Source organism: Tenrec ecaudatus, chromosome 5 (assembly GCF_050624435.1).
Source record: "Tenrec ecaudatus isolate mTenEca1 chromosome 5, mTenEca1.hap1, whole genome shotgun sequence".
Taxonomy (NCBI): Eukaryota; Metazoa; Chordata; class Mammalia; order Afrosoricida; family Tenrecidae; genus Tenrec; species Tenrec ecaudatus.
Window position 1 is genome coordinate 178859597 of NC_134534.1, and position 16078 is coordinate 178875674.

A 16078-nucleotide genomic window follows, 5' to 3' on the forward strand; every position below is an offset into this window, starting at 1 on the left:
CCTCCAACTCCATTTCTCTCATGTTAATTGCTTGGTAAGAGAGCAGACTGCTCCATAGAGTTTTCTTGGCTGTAACCTGTATGAAGCAGAGCATCAGGCCCTGCTTCCAGCGAGAGACGCTGGATAGGTTCAAAGCTACACACCTGGAAACAACATCATCAAAAGCCACACACAACAAAACACGTTTGACTTAACAATTTCCCCGTGGAATTCAATGATGACAGTCATCCTGTCATGAAACCAGCGTCACTCTTTTTTTCCATCACCCATCACAGGAACGGAATGGCCTCTAAGCAAGGCTCTCCTTCCCTGCTGTCCCAACTCCCGCCAGGGCTCTACTTATTGCCTTCCTTCCCAAAACAAAGACTGAACCTATCAATATGGAGCTCTGGTTCCGATGGAGAAAGATGAGGCTTTCTACTCCCGTCAAGAGTTACCGTCTTGAATGGCCCTGCTTGGTGCTCTCCCTCCTGAAGAGCTCACTGAAGACCCTGAGTGCTATAGCAAAAGTGTGGTGAAGAAACTAGATGGTGCCCCGCTATCAGGAAGAATAGTGCCTGGGGTCTTAAAGGCTTTTTAAAGTGCTCCAGCCTGTGTGACCCAAGGATTGTAAATAATGAAATTCAAATCCGAAGGAGGGAATGCTATCAGAGCTTAAACTGTGAACACTTGGTTTGCCGAAGGCTGTGGAAGACAGTGGAAGTCCAAACTCCACTTGCAGTGTCTCCTCTGGTGACTCCCCTCTGCTTATATTAAGGGATGTGCATGACCCTGTTATCAGACAAAGAGCATATAAAATGGATTAGAGTAGAACTAGCTGGCTTAAAATGTATTCTCTTATCCCTTGACCTCCCTTTTGACCCATTTTTAAGTTGCTCTAGTTTTTCATCTTTTCTGCTTCTTTTCTACTGAGGTTTTCCTGTTTTACTTGGTTACTGTTGTTTGTTATTGTTGATGATGTATGCTTTTCTGTGTATGAAATCCAGGATCCATAAATTTATAGAGACAGTAAATGGATTCATGGTTTCTTGGGGACATGGCAAGGAAAGTTGGGGGGAAATAGGGAGCTAATAGGAAAAACTATAAGAAAGAAGAAAATGTTCTAAAATTGCAGTGATGACTTAATATGACTGGACTATTTGATTGTATGATGTGTGAATTATATGCCAAATAAAACTGTTTAAAAGAAAAAAAAAGAGTTAGATTCAGAAACCCACAGGGGAACCTCTACTGAGTTCTACGTGGTCCCTGAGTATTGGAATCAACTTAATGGCAATGAGTATATTATATACATGTAACTTATCGCAGACACTATGCGATTGTACATATTAAAGGAGAGGAATGCATGTAAAGTTCTCAGCACAGTATCCACCACCTGGCACACAATCAATACAGGTTAGCCACAATCATCATCATCATCAACGTTGTGCCCGCGTCATGTAGCTTGAATGTGCATCCATCCCAATACCTGTGACATTAAGATATAGTATTTCTTCACACACTTAGTTCCAGACTATAAACTGCTTGAGAGTAGGGGGCATTCCATATTCCAAGCACCAGGTATGATCAAGTCGTACACACCCTCATCCCCAATGTGGTTAACAAGTGTTTGTTGAATCAACACTTGGTTAAATGAACAGTCGATGTAGTTGCATGCATCTCCTAGTTCTGTATAATTATAAGAATTCCAGCTATTGCCGTAGATGGGTGACTACATTAGAAAAAGTCACAACGATGTTTAGTTGGTGGGACTGGGCATCGGTTCATTGTTGAAAGATTTCTTGGTCCAGATGAATTGCATTTAATACTTACATGACCCAACATTGTGAGCAGACTCAATTATCTGCTGAAACAAAGAAACCATGCTTCCTTTTAATTGAGAAATCAAAGAATCAAACTCTTTTGGCATAGAGACACATCTTCTTTTAGCAGAGCCCCAGAGAAAGCAGAATAGGGAGAAAAACATAACTTTAAGTAGATAACCCACAAACCCACAATTCAGAAACAGCAATTTGGGGCACTGAGCAACTACCAGCTGGGTGGCCAGGAGCTCCTGTGACCCTGCTATGCCTCCATGGCCAAGCAGGGGCAACACCACCCATCCCTGTTGGTCCCTGGAGCGCCAGCACAAGGCAGGGCTGCTAGAACATCCCTTGAGCTGTCCCCCACCCTGCACCATGTTCCCACATATCACCTCGGTGTCATAGCTTTGGGGGGAAAGGTCATTGCAGTTGTTAGGGACTGTCCGATTGGTTCTCAATCATAGGGAGCCTGTCTATTGTGATTGTGTACAACAAAACAAAACTGCATGGGTCCCTTGCCATCCTCACAAGGAGCCCAGTGCTCTAGCCGCTGTGTCCATTCCTCTCCCGGAGGACCTTGCTCTTTCAACGCCCCTCTACTTTACCAAGTGCGGTGGCCTCCTCTAGGGACTAGTCTCTCCTGACAACATGTTCAACGTATGTTAGAGAAAGTCTCACCATTCTTACGAGAAAATCAAGCCTCCTACATTTGGCACAATCTGCCAAGCCTCAACTAAGGCTTCTACCCCAAAACCAACTGTCACTGAATTTATCACAGCTCACAGAACCCCTTTATATGGTTTCCAAGATTATCAACCCTTATGGGAACCGAGAGTCTCATCTTTCTCTGAGTGGCTTTGAACCTCAGACCTTGCAGTTAGCAGTCTAATGCATACCCAACGGCATCGCCAGCGCTCCTTTCTGAGACTCCTGTATATTCTCATGGCCACTGCGAGGAAATACCCCTCGTGAGCATCTCCATCAGAAGGCACCAGTACAGTGTTCGCATGACCACCATTCATGAATTACCTGCAAGCCAGATTGCCCTCAAAGCTCCATCAGAATCTTCCATTTGAACGAACACACACACACACACACACACAAACACACACACACACATTCATACTGCCCCGCGTATGCATCGTTTCCATTGGCAAAGGAACGGTTTTGCTCAAACAAGCTCATGTTTCTGTTGCTTTCAAGGCACTGTTCCATGAAAGAAAAGCCAAACTGCATTTCCACAAACCATTTCCCCCAAAGTTCAGCCTTCTGAGTCTCCTGCTCTGAGCCGATTTCCAAACTAGGGTTTCCAAATTTCAATTCCAAAGAAATATATGTAGAAATATATATAGAGAGAAATATATATATATCTCCCCCGCCCCAAAGAAACACTTGGTAAAGTATTCATATCCTGATTATGCTAAACAAAGGTGCAAGCCCAGTGGGGATTGACCCAGGACAAAGGTATAAGGGTTTGCAAATTGCTGACAAGGAAGAAAATGAGAGAAAACAGACTTGTCAAAAAACAAAGGGGGTGGGGCTGGAGTGGGGGTGGGTAGGGCAAGGAAGAGAGCCTGAAAGAGGAGATAGACTCAGGGTGGAAACAAAGCCTTGTGCTGGAGACCTGGGGAAAGGGCCTGCACAAAGGAGCCGCCAGCAGAGGAGGAGCCACGCCTGGCAGCCGAATCAGCCAGAGGGAAAAAGCTGACACAAGTCACCCAAAGGGGAGCCAGGGGGAGAACTTACCCAAGTCAAAGCGCAGGCTGGCTACAGGGAAGGAGGCGATTAAACACCAGTGACCGATCGAGATAAGGGCAGCCCAGCCAAATGCCTCCCAAAGACACTTGAAACCCGGGGCTGGTGGGGAGGTGGCTGGGTAGCAGCAAGAGACCAGGAGCAGGCGGGGCTGAATGTCAAGAGAGACAACAGGGGCTCCAAGAAGGAGGAGAAAGCTGCCAGTGTTGGACAGGTAGGAGGAAGGGGTACTGGGGCGGGGGCCGGGGGTAGACTGTAAATACACAAAACCAAACCAAACGAACTCACTGCTATTGATGTGGTTTGGACTCACAGTGACTCCAAGGGCAGAGCGAGACTGCCCCTGTGGGTTTCTGAGACTGCAGTTCTTTATAAGAGTAAAAGGCCTCATCTTGGTCCCATGGAGTGGCTGGTGGTTTCGAACTCCTGACCTCTGGGGTAGCAGCCCAGTGTGTAACCTCTATGCCTCCAGGGTTTCAGGGAGGCAGAAAGACAACTAGAAAACCAGGGGCCTTCCTGGATGCACCCTGAAAGTTCATCACTGTCTTCCTCCTACAGGGAAATGGTGGTTACTTTTAAGTCCGCTGCTGAGGGGACAGCTGGGCCACCGGCACCAAGGAGATCCAGCTCATTTGCCAACAGCACCTCCCTGCCTCCCATCACATCCCAACAAAAAAGAGGCAGGTTGACTCCCACCTTCCATCTGCTCGCCAGTCGATTCCCACTCATGTGACCCTGCAGAACTGCCCCCCTCCACCCACCCCCGCAGCCCTGGGTTTCTGAGACGGTCACTCTTGACAGAGATAGTGGGTCGCATGCAGTCAACAGCCTGTAGCAGTGTCCTGGCCTCGGGCACTCCATATTCCTGCAGCTGTGGCTTCGGAGGGGGCGCCCGGCTGCTGTACTCTCTTCTCTTGCGCTTCAGTGTGTGCATTCTCTTCTTCCTCCACTTGGCTCTCATGGTTGGGAGGTTTCTAACAAGATGGCACGAAACCCCAGAGCACAGACTTATTTCTTAAATCAGTTGCATGTGCAGTACAAATTAATTGCAAACGTGGTTTGTCTTTCCAAATGCTTTCTGGAGGATATGCCGAGAAGTCCTTAATAGGAAGGCAGGTACATTGATTAGCTCCCTTTCAGTTTGTATGTTCCACCATCGATGGGAAAAAAAAAGAAAAAGAAAGTTCTCATGCTCTACCATGCTTGAAGTAGAATCTGAAAAAGATCATAGATGATCTGTGTAATCTCTATAAGATAGTTCTTACAAGCCAAGGATTTCACAATCACCTCAAGCAGATACTTAAAGACAAAGATGCTACTGAATGAAGAATTCTGTAGCTGCCCCAACCATGAAACAGAAATAAACACTTAAATGTAGCCAATTTACAATCCCTTTCTGAAAGAGCTGGACTGGCTGGAGAAGGATGATGGTACCAATGATCCTGTGTGTGTGTGTGTGTGTGTGTGTGTGTGTAGGAAGGAGATAGGGGTTAGAAAATTGGCAATTGCACCGAGACAAGACTTAAAAGCGTAACACGATGAAGTACAAAGAAATACAAATATGATAAGGGATTCGTTTATCCCTGGGAGAGGACAGGGAGGAACACCAAGCGAGCTCAGTGAAGTACCAGGATGCCTCAGACAGTGGGTCAGACTAAATCTCTAGCTCTGTATGAGTTGACCCTTCAAAAACTCAGGAGACCCTGGTTTGTGCAAGTGGTTATCCCATCCCTCTGACAAACAGAAGGTTGAAGCTTCAAGTCTAACCAGAGGCACCACAGAAGAGAAGCCTAGCAATCTACTGCTGAAAAAAAAAAAGTGAGTCCGTGACAACCCTGTGGAGCACAGGTCTATTCTCAACACACTTGGAGACATCATGAGTTCAAATCTACCTGACAGCACCTGGGATTTTTTTGTTTTGTTTTTGTTTTTACGACCGAGTCTGTGAAAAAGTGTTTAGTTCCAAGAGTCGGGAGCCCCATTCTAACCCTAGCCCAGGGGAAGCTCTCCAGGGCCTGAACGGAGCCTCAAGTTCTTCTGTGAAACAGGGAACCATGACCCTAAGAACCAGCCAGAGTCTCTCAGAGCCTCCAATGAGGACAGCAGTCAAACCAACTCAAGACTGAAATACACCTTAAAAAACCGTTTTTTCCTGTTATTATTGCCCACAAACAGAGGAGGTCCAAAAGACACAGGGCTGTGTGGATGGTGTCCAGAAGGGGACTGAAGGGCTTAGGACCGTGGGGTCTAGCTGAGCAACCAGGCGTCACAGGGGATCAGACACAACAGCAGGTTTGCAGCACAAGAGCCCCAGAGAGTTAGACACCAATCAGAGCCGGGAAGTTCTGTTCACATCCGAGAGAGTCTAGTTCATTTTCTAACCTCTTAGAGAACAAAGAGGCTGGAAGTGGATAGAATCCCAACAAAGGAGGATGATTCATGACAAGAGGGCACTGACTGCCCTTCGGGATAACAAGAAGGGCAGAAAGTCTGGGCGTGCCGGACAGGTGTTAGGTGACCGGGGGAGGGATTCGGTGGAGGTGCAGGTGTCCGGGCATGGCCACAGGCCTTCGCTTTTAAGTGCGTGTGCGCAAAACGGGATAAGGTGGAGAACGCAGCGCCTCTCAGCATACACACACACTCACACACACACACACACACACACACACACCGCCCCCTTTCACAATCCTTCTTGGCACATCAAATTGCTGCTCGGGCTTTATTGGAGCCGACAAGCTTGCACCACTGCTCTGAAAACCTCAAGGTGCTCAAAGAGGTACTGGCTGGAGACAGGTGCTGCCTGCCCCACATCTATTCAGGAGGTGCTTTACTCTGTCTTCTCTGGGCTAACTCCAAGCCCTCTCGGGACCCAGGCCAGCTCTCGCGCCTCTTATTCTAGTTTCCCTAGGCCGGCTGCCTTGTAAACACTCGCCATAAGGCTGGCTGGATTGGAACAAACAGCCACACCGCTTTCCTTGCCCAGGTGACGACTTCTTGGAAATGCAATTTTCTCATCCACGAACTAAGGAGTGTGGACAAAGTACGTACCTTCCGGCTCTACAAACAGAACCTCGTCCACAGATTCCCAAGATAACTTAATCTCTGGAAAAGACAAAAGAGCCCTCTGGCTGGATAGTGTCACTCTGATACATGTCATGCCAACGACACCAAATGAGTTGAGACGGTAATTTTAAAAAGAAAAAACAAACAAACAGGGAAAAAGCACTTATTTTTAATATCAGCCCTACTCCTTTGTTAGCCCGTTAACATAGGAGAGAGAGCAAGCTAGGTTTTTAAATATGGGGGGACACACCAACAGCTCTACAAGCTCGCTATCCTGACAGGCACTGGTTTGGCATGTCCACTGCAACCTTCTCCCCTGACCAAGAGGATCTGGAACCACCCGGACAGAACAGAAACAAATAGAGACAAGTTACAATGGCTACAGTGTAACAAAGACTCCTGGGTTGTTACCTTCCTGGGTTACTGCACAAAAGCGGCAAACGCAAGGACAGCTGGCCCCAGCAGCTGGCAAGTTGTCGGGCCCATGTGTGCAGGAGTTGTGGAACAGCTGGGGAATGCAAGATGCTTTTGACCAAGCGGCTACGCGATCCAAAATAACGCTGCCTGTTCATCCACCGTACAATGGAAGCGCCAGCCCAGCGCAGGTCCCGCGCATGCCTGCAGCTGTTCCTTTCTCCCCAGCCAGAGAGCAACAAGTGGCTACAAGTGCAGCCACCGCGCACAGAAGCAGGGACCTGGGTCCTAACCCTTTCCTTGCTGTAACTTGCTGACACACACAGCTCATTTTCTAGTGTGGGGCCAGCTGCGTTTCGTACGCAAATGTAAAACCCATATCATGCTTTCAATGGCAGCCCCTTGGGAGGGGCTCCAGTCCTTCTCGGTTCCGTACAATCGTACAATCGAGCGGTGTTTAATGACATTGTAAGAGCCCCAGCGCTTGAGCCCGTGACGAATGTATGTAAAGATAACAACAAAAGCAAAGGCAACGACTGGGAAATAGCAAGGGCTTTGCAAAGGGAAGAAAGAAAACTGTTTCTCCACTTGTCTTCACTACATTGTAAAGCGGTCAAGATTTTTAACCTATTGTCATTGGGCACGGCGGTGCACTAATTGTTCGGCCTGGCCGGCCTGCCCCTCCCCAGGTGGCCTTCTCACAGCTGCCTTAGCAATTTTCCAGTCGCGTACAGTTGACCATATTCAAGCAAATATTTGCAAGACGGTATCTCCAGCTCTCCCTCCTCCCTTCCTCCTTGGCCAGCTTGGTGGCTCACCTTTAAATGGCCACTCAGGACACTTTACTAATTGGGCTGCCGATTGCAAGGTCAGCAGTTCAGAATCTCCAGCCGCTCTACAGGAGAAAGACTGTGGTCCAGGAAAGATCCGTGGCCTCGGAAACCTACAGGGGAGGCTGCCCTCTGCCCTCTAAAGCTGCTGAGTCAGAATTGAATTTAGGTTGGGCATGAACTACTTCACCCCTCTGATGAGGGAGGAAGGGAAGAGAGGACTCCATTGCCAAATTCCTTCACCACCATCATTATCAGTTAACATTTATTAAGCAGCTACTCTGTTCTGGGCAAAGGAGCCCTGGTGGCAAGTGGGCTAAGTATTGGACTGCTAACCACAAGGTTGGCAGTTCAAACCTACCAGCTGCTCTTAGTGAGAAAGATGAGGCGATCTGCTCCCATAAAGGTTTATAGTCTCAGAAACCCTATACAGGGTTCTGACTGAGTGAGAATAGACTCACAGGCAGTAGGTTTGGTCTGCAGGTGTGTTAGGCATAGTGATGAAGCACTTGGCTGCTCACTGAAAGCCACCTGGTTCAAACCCACCAGCTACTCTGTAGAAGAAAGTCGACTTGCCTAAAGATGTACAGCCTTGGAAACCCTATGGAGCAGTTCTACTGTGCCCTCTAGGATCGCTAAGCGAGTCAACTCAACAACAGAGGGCTATGTGCCAGGCAGGTGTCTGGGTAACAGAAGCCGTTTGTAATCAGCTGCTTAAGCAAACTGGTGGCACTTCAAACCCACCCAGTGAATGCTGCCACTGCAGAAGAAGGGCAACGGGTTTACTTTGATCCTCGGAGCTTGAAACCCAAGATGTTCTCCCTATTTTAGAAGAAGACCAAGAAGCTCAGCGAGACTGAGCACTTGCTTAAGGTTAAACCGAAAACACCAAACACCCAAACACACTGCCATGGAGAGGATGCCCTATAAGAAGGGCAGAACTGCTCCTGTGAGTGTCGGAGTCTGTAACTGTTTGTTAAAAGAAAATTTAATTGGCATATGATTCACACATCATACAATTCAATAGTTAAACCGCACATCCAGAAGAGGTGCACAATCCTCATCACAATCGACTTTGGAACATTTTCTTCATGCAGTGGGAGCAGAAAGCCCCTCTTTCTCCCTTGGAACAGCTGGTGGCTTTGAATGGCTAACCTTGCAATTAGCAGCCCAGCAGGTCCCGCTGTCTCACCAGGGTTCTGGGTTCAAGCTGACAGAGCTGTAAAGATGGAGGTGGCGTTTGAGCCCTGGCCAGAGTCTGGCCTTTCATCACCAAGTGTCAGGGTCTCCAGGGCAAGTGGCAATGTCACTGGGGCATTCTGGGTCACAAAGTGTCATTCCAGTCCGAACCCAGATCCTTCTTTGAGGCAATGCAGGGCAATACCAAAGTCCACATTACAGACGGGAACTCGCTGCTGCATCAAGGTGTGCGGACGGTCGCCAATCCTCAAACAAAAGCTGGGGATTTCACCTCGTCAGCCACTCATGTTGGCCACCGTTCCAAGGCAGATGTCACTTCATTGTAAACAAATATTCAGCACAGTGGTAGGCACGCAGCTGAAACGGGCTAGGAAGTACAGCTTCTTATAACTGGGAAAACAAACAGAACTTCCTGCTGGGTAGAGTTCCTGACTCCAGGCCCACATGTCCTGTGAGATAGTGCCTAAAAGCCAAGGGCGGTCACCTCAGATTCTCTGTGGGGGGTTGGGAAAAGTCTTTTTTTCTGAAATTGTCCTTCCTTGAGCTTTAGCTTAAAAGTTGGTTGAATTGAGGCACTGGTGTAAGAAAAAACAAAACAAACCCACTCCCACTGAGTGTATTTCAACTCATACTGACCCGATAGGGCAGGGTAGAACGGCCCTGTGGGTTTCCTAGATTATAACTTATAAGGGAGTAGAAAGCCCTATCTTGGTCCCGCAGGGCAACTAGTGGCTTCAAACTGCTGACTTACAGTTAGCACCCCAAACAATCGGGCTAAGGAAAGATAGGGGGATCCGAGAAGCCAATCAAACCCCGCAGTTCAGCATCTCTCAAGTCCCAACCAACTGGGTTTCTGCAGCACACACTGACTCTTAAGTGAGCAATCCATTCAAGAAAACTAAATGAAACAATGAAACTCAGAATGGTAACCAATTCCCTCTGAAGCGCAGCAGGAGGGGGATACCGTTCACCTTGTCCACCCGTTTCCTCATCTGTGAAATGGAAATCATGCCTCCCAGGAGCCACCCTGTGGCAGTCCTTCCACAGTGGGCATGTAAGATTCACTCCAGTATTAGGCATTTAGCAAAACGTAGATCCTGCTCTTTCATGACAATAGAAAAGTGCTGGATTTCATCCATTGGTTGCGGGGTGCTGGGGTTTCTCTGAGCAGATGATCTCAATGTCTCTCCAACCACATGTCCCACTGAACCTCAGCTCCCAGTCTAGGTCAGGTGTGCAGAGCGGATGCTGTACATATGTGTCCTTTCAACAACCCTAAAGCAGGCGCTGGGGTTTGCATAAAGTTGGCACAACCTCAAGGGGCCTGGTGGCCTATGAGCTCAGCGATGGGCTGCTAATCATAAGGTCAGCAGTTCGAAACCCCCTCCATGGACGGAAGATGAGTCTTTCTACTCCTGCAAAGAGTTACAGTCTCAGATACTCACAGGGCCAGCCTCCACTCTGCCCTATGCGTCCGCTTCGACTCGCTGGCTGTGAGTTTGTGTTTGACTTTTGGGTGCTACAACTTTAGGGAAAACAGGCCTTGCCCCTCCTGCAGAACTTAGTTGCAATCAACTTGTCAGACTCCCCAAGAATTGGAAATGCCTAGGGACACCACCAGCGTTTAAGTCCGCACCTGACCCAGCTTGCGGACTGGACTCGAGCCCCCGTCCATGCAGCTCATGCCCAGGAATGCTCCGACCCTCCGGCGGGGCAGGGCAGCCCATGCCTGGCGCAGAGGGTCGGCTCTGGGGAGAGCAGACCACTGGGCCCCAGGGTCCGCCAGAGCCCGGCAGGCGGGGCTGGATGGCGCCAGGCAGCCGAGCGCAGCGCGGGGAGTTTGAACCCGCGCGGGCCCTGGGGAGGCGCTAGACTGGGGACCCGGAGGCGGGCGCCGGGGCCACGGGACTCCTCGCAGTTCGCCAGTAAGGTCGGGAGAGGAAGCGCCAGGTCTCACCGTTCAAAACGCGCACAAGCTCGCCCGCCCGCCCCGGCCCTGCCCCTCCTCCTCGCTTAACGGGCCTCTGCCGCAACTCACTTCCCGAAACTCGGAGGAGGGGACACCCACCCCGCCCCGGAGCCGGGGCGGAAGTGGGCGGGGGCAGTGTGCTGCGCCGCGCCTTTGTTACAGTCCCGGGTGGGGTGAGGGGGACCCCGCGCGCCCCCGGGGACACCCAATCGCAGCGACCCAGGGATCGGGCCCGCCTCTTCCCCCCACCCCTCACGCGGCTCGCAGGGACCCACAGCCACCGGCTGAACCCGCCCAGAGCCAGAGTCAAGTGGACCGCCCCCCCTCTCCAGCCCCTGAGGCGGTGGCGAATCCTCGTGTCCCCAAGCCCTGGCCCCCCGCGCATAGGGAGGCGCCTCACCTTCCGGAACTTTCCCCCTCTCTCTGGGTCTCGGAATCTCCGGTCCCCGCCGCGCGGCGGCCCGCCCGCCCTGATCGCTCAGCGGCGCAGTGGCCACTCGCAGCTCCTCCGCCGCCGGGCGATCCCGGTGCCCGCTGCTCGGGTGATTCACGTCGCTCCTTACCTGGAGGCCCGCGCCAGTCCCCTCCCCGACGCCGCCCTGCGCGGCGACCCAGGGACGGCGCCCTCTGCGGGCCACCAGGCGGAGCATCCCGGGGCCGGGCGGGAGAAAGCACCCGAACCTCAAGCCCTGTGAAGTGCGGGGACCCCTGAGCCTGGCGTCGCGGGTCTCCTCCCTCTCAGGCAGCTGGTAGCGCTCGGGAACTGCCCTGAGGCTGTCCTGCCACGACCCGGCCCGCGTCCCCGCAGAAGGGACTAGAGCTGCCCCAGTGCCCAAGACACTTACGCACGCCTGGAGTCGCCCCCTTCGCGGACCAGCCCTTCCCTCGAGTGGGCCCCCCAAAGCGCGATAGGTCCGGCTGCGAGGTGTCCTGGAAGGGCGGTTTGTGCTGTGCTGGAACGCGGCGGCGTGAGAGTCCTGCTCTCTCCTTAGCCTAACTTGGCTTTCTCCTCTCCAAATTTAAAGGGACCGAGGGGAGGGCGGTGGCCTGGCACGCCCCCGGAATCCTAGGGCGAGTTGGAAGCTTGGGGAAAGGCTCCGGGTGCGGCCACAGTCCCAGGGCTGTGGGGCTCCGCGACCCCCGCAGCCAGCGTTGCGGGTCAGGTTCTGGGGGCTGGAGGCCGGGGCTGGCCCGTCGCTCACGCGGGCAGTGGGAGTGGCTGGAACCTTAAGGACACGCTCTTTCGTCCCAGTAAACACCCTGGCAGCAGGTTTGCTGTTCCCCAGCACAGAGCCCTAGCGAAACTTGGGAAAGGGGAAAAACATCCATACGAACCCTACAGAGTGCGTGGATCCACATGCGCCCATGTCCCGATGGCTCTCACCTTATCCGCCTGCTCCCGTAGGCGCACCCACAGGCACGCGTGGGCGGGGGGAGCGGGAGCTCACACACCTGCCAGGCCCGAGCCGCTGCCCCAAGTTCCTTGCAGCGGGGACGAAGCTGGTGGGTGGCTGCTACTTAGGACTCACCCTCGCCCGGGACTTTGGAGGCGGCGGCAGGGTGCCCTGCTGGAGCTCGCTCTTGGAGAAGGCGACTGGGAGAGTCGGCCCCGGCCCAGACTCCCAGCAGTGGCCCAGTTGAGCCAAGTTGCAGGCTTGTCAGGGCGGATTCGACACCTCCTTCCCCGAATGCGGACGCGCGAGTCTTGGCGTCGCGGACAAGCGTGGTGGATTAATTATAGGGGTCCCCAGCGTGGCGGCCGCTGGGCGCTGAGTGGCTCGGATCGCGTGCCAGGCCAGCCAGGCGGCCGGGAGTCCAACCCCTTGGCGCGCACACGCCAGGTCCCGCGTCCCAGCCGCTGCGCCCGCGAGCACGCGCCCTGCGCTCGGGCCACGGCTGGCGGGGTTCTCGGGGCTCGGCAGGGCTCGCGGACCGTTTCCCCGAGGTCAGAGGCGTGGTGCCTCTTACCTTGGAGACGTGGAGCGAACGCTGGGAGTTGCCAGGCGTTCTAAAGACACAAGGTGCCAACGGATGCGAACTCGGTGGTTGAGAGCTCTCCTGTCACTTGTCGAGAGACCGCCCTGCTTTGGCGGGTGAACTGGCCGATCCTCCTCTGAATTGTTGGCCTTGACCTAGAAAACCGTGCCCCCACTCTCACCCCTCTTAGAGGCTCTTCAACTTCAGCTGCATCAGAAACGCCTTAGAGATGTTTTAAGGATCTCTGAGTTTCTTCCTCTGTGCATCTGGGGAGGCCCGGAGCATCTGCATTTTCTAACAGGTTCCTAGGTGATGCCGAAGCAGCCTTAAAAGTGAAGAGAATTTGGGAAAGAACTTGGTAAATGGCAAAGTAGTAAAGGGGTAGTGGCGATTGGGCAGCCAAATCTATTCTTTAGTGTCTTGTCTTATTTCAGTCAAATGTGTTCACATTTAATATTGCTCCACTTACTGCTTCTTCTCAGCTCGGTTTTTACCATTTACATTTTTCCAACAGAGTATGCACCAGACAGATTTAGATTAGACTTGCACTGCTGCTCAGGCCCTAGAACAAACGCAAAGGCCCTGAATAGAACATTGAGCGTCTACTTTTACTGGTCAGTAGGCCTGCCCTTTCTTCACTGTGGACTGAGCTGTGTGCTGTGGTTCTAAACTTGAAAGACTTAAATTCTAGCAGGAGATCTGGTAGCCGGGTTGAACTGCCAACCTCAAGGCCAGTCGTTGCAATGTCAGCAGTTGGAAACCACCAGCCACTCTGCAGGAGGAGAAGCCAGGGCGTGTTCCTCCTTGAACCCAGGGGCACCACCATTCAACCCTGCAGAGGGTCACTCTGAGTCGGGATGGACTCGCTGGCCGAGTTCAGTTTATGGTTTGGAAAGCAACCTAACTCTCAGCCCTGCACGGGCTCCTAGAAAGCATACATAGTATAACATCTAACATTGTATAAACAGAATGTTGGGAATCTCTCAGGAATTCTGGAAGCATTGCAGAACAGGACCCCCACCGTTTGTTGGCCGCTAAGCGAGCTGCCCTAACCCTCCTCTGCCCTTGTTGGCACTTATGGCCTGGTATGTTGCCAGACAAAGCTAGTGTCCCCTGAGGTTTCCAGACATGAGCGATAGGTGCGGTGACACGGGATTTCCTTCACACATGCTGCAATATCAAAAGGACACGATTGAGCTCACTAACCTTTGCTGGAGTGAAAGGACCAGTGGTGGAGGTAGACATGTAAGGAGCATAGCTTTGGTCCAAAGTAATATGTTCAGAGGAAGGCGGAGCTTTCTGATCGCCAAGAGTGCCCTAGGCTGGAAGGCCCACAGGGAGAGAGGGCCAGGAAGGAGATAGGACTGTGTAACACAGGAGATGGACAAACAGCCCTTAGAAAACTGTAGCCTTGATATCCAGGCCAAGAGTTTCCTTCCTCATGAAGTTCCTTTCACCAAAGACACCTGGGTCCAGCCCACAATAGTTTAAAGGGCCCTATTCTTACCCCCTTGGGTTTAGAGTCCTTAAAGGCTGCCTTGTAAATAAAGAAGATATATATATATATATATATATATATATATATATATATATATATATATATATATATATATATATATATATATATATATATATATATATATATATATATATATATATATATATATATATATATATATATATATTGCTACTCACCCCCAACCCCTCTTTCTCCTATTGCTTAAATTACTCTGGTCTGGGCAGACCAGAAGGACAGACACACGGACCAGGTAAACATGGATGAGGTTTCCCAAAAGAGAGAGTGAGAGAAAGAAAGACAAATTGGGTGGACCAGGGATAGCTGTAGCTATTCTAGAAGAGAAATTCTAAAAGGCAACGTCTCAATTCTTCAATAGAAAATATCACTGACCACGAATATCATTATAGAATTATATTTTGGATTTGAAAGTTGGGCAAAGTCTGAAAGAAATCATCCTGTGGAAAGCATGAGTTTTAACAAGACATTAAAATGTGTTCCAGATTCTTCATCTTCTTCTTCAACTTTGGACAAAAAAGAAATGGGATGAGCTGGCATCAAATGGGGGGCGGGGGGACAACTGTGGTTCTGGAACATTCCTAGAGGCTGAACTGCTCTTTGATATTATTTATAAGCCTGGCTGGGTCTCAACCCTGTAAAATAAAACTAGATGGGTGTCAGTTAATTTTCACCACTAAATACACAGAAGACTCTTCAGTTTGATGCTCAGCCCCCTCCTTTGTCCCTCTACTTTTATCATTAATAAACACCCCTCTACCACAGTTATCTGAGGACTTAGATATATGAAATGGAAAGCTGTAATAAAACTTAAAATATAGGTGGTGTGTTAGCCTGGGTAGACTAGAGAAACAAATTCAGGGAGACTCATGTAAACAGGAGAGAGCTTTAAATACAAGAGCAGTTGAACACTGAGAAAACATCCCAGTTCAGATCAAGTCCATAAGTTCGATATTAGCCCATATGTCCAATACCAATCTAAAAGTTCTCTTCAGAACTATGAAACACATACAAGGACACCAAATGTCAGAAGATCACAGACCAGTGGGTGGGAAGTCTTGTAGATCTAGGGGTATTGTAAGCATCTCAGCGCTGGCTTGGGTCTCCACATGGCTCCTCCAGCTCAGGGCACTAGTGTAGTTTCATGTGTCCTGTCAGTTACAATGTCTCACTTGGGGTAAACCCAAGAGAATGTTTCTCCCGCCTCCGGGGAGAAATACAGGAGTTCCCAGAATCCTCAGGAGAAGGCCATGCCCACACAGAGGCCTCATTGGTTATGACCTCATTGACAGGCTAACCTCTACCCCTTCACTCTTAATCCTCTCAGACTGACAGATGATTATACAACTACCACAGGGTGGGCTTAGTGAAGCTGATGGTTACAAGTCCACTTCCAAGTAACTGCTCCAGGAGGAGACCGCACAGTGACATAAGCTGCTACCCCTTCTGTCACTGTCAACTCTCTCTTGGTGACTAAAACCTGAAGTAAAGCTTCATCGTTTGAGAAAAAGCAGAATGTTCTCCAGAGGGCGGT

General features: G+C 50.6%; 1 protein-coding gene across 14 annotated transcripts in view; it reads right to left on the reverse strand.

The window, feature by feature from the left end:
• Positions 1-12837, reverse strand: part of SVIL (supervillin) — a 270082-nt gene extending 257245 nt beyond the window's left edge. For 3 of the 14 annotated variants that reach the window (XM_075550349.1, XM_075550353.1, XM_075550344.1), the window contains exon 1: positions 11879-12049. The gene's annotated coding sequence lies outside the window, so the exon portion shown is untranslated. The other 11 variants (XM_075550358.1, XM_075550357.1, XM_075550356.1 and 8 more) reach the window with 6 other exon arrangements.
• Positions 12838-16078: the final 3241 nt, after the last annotated feature.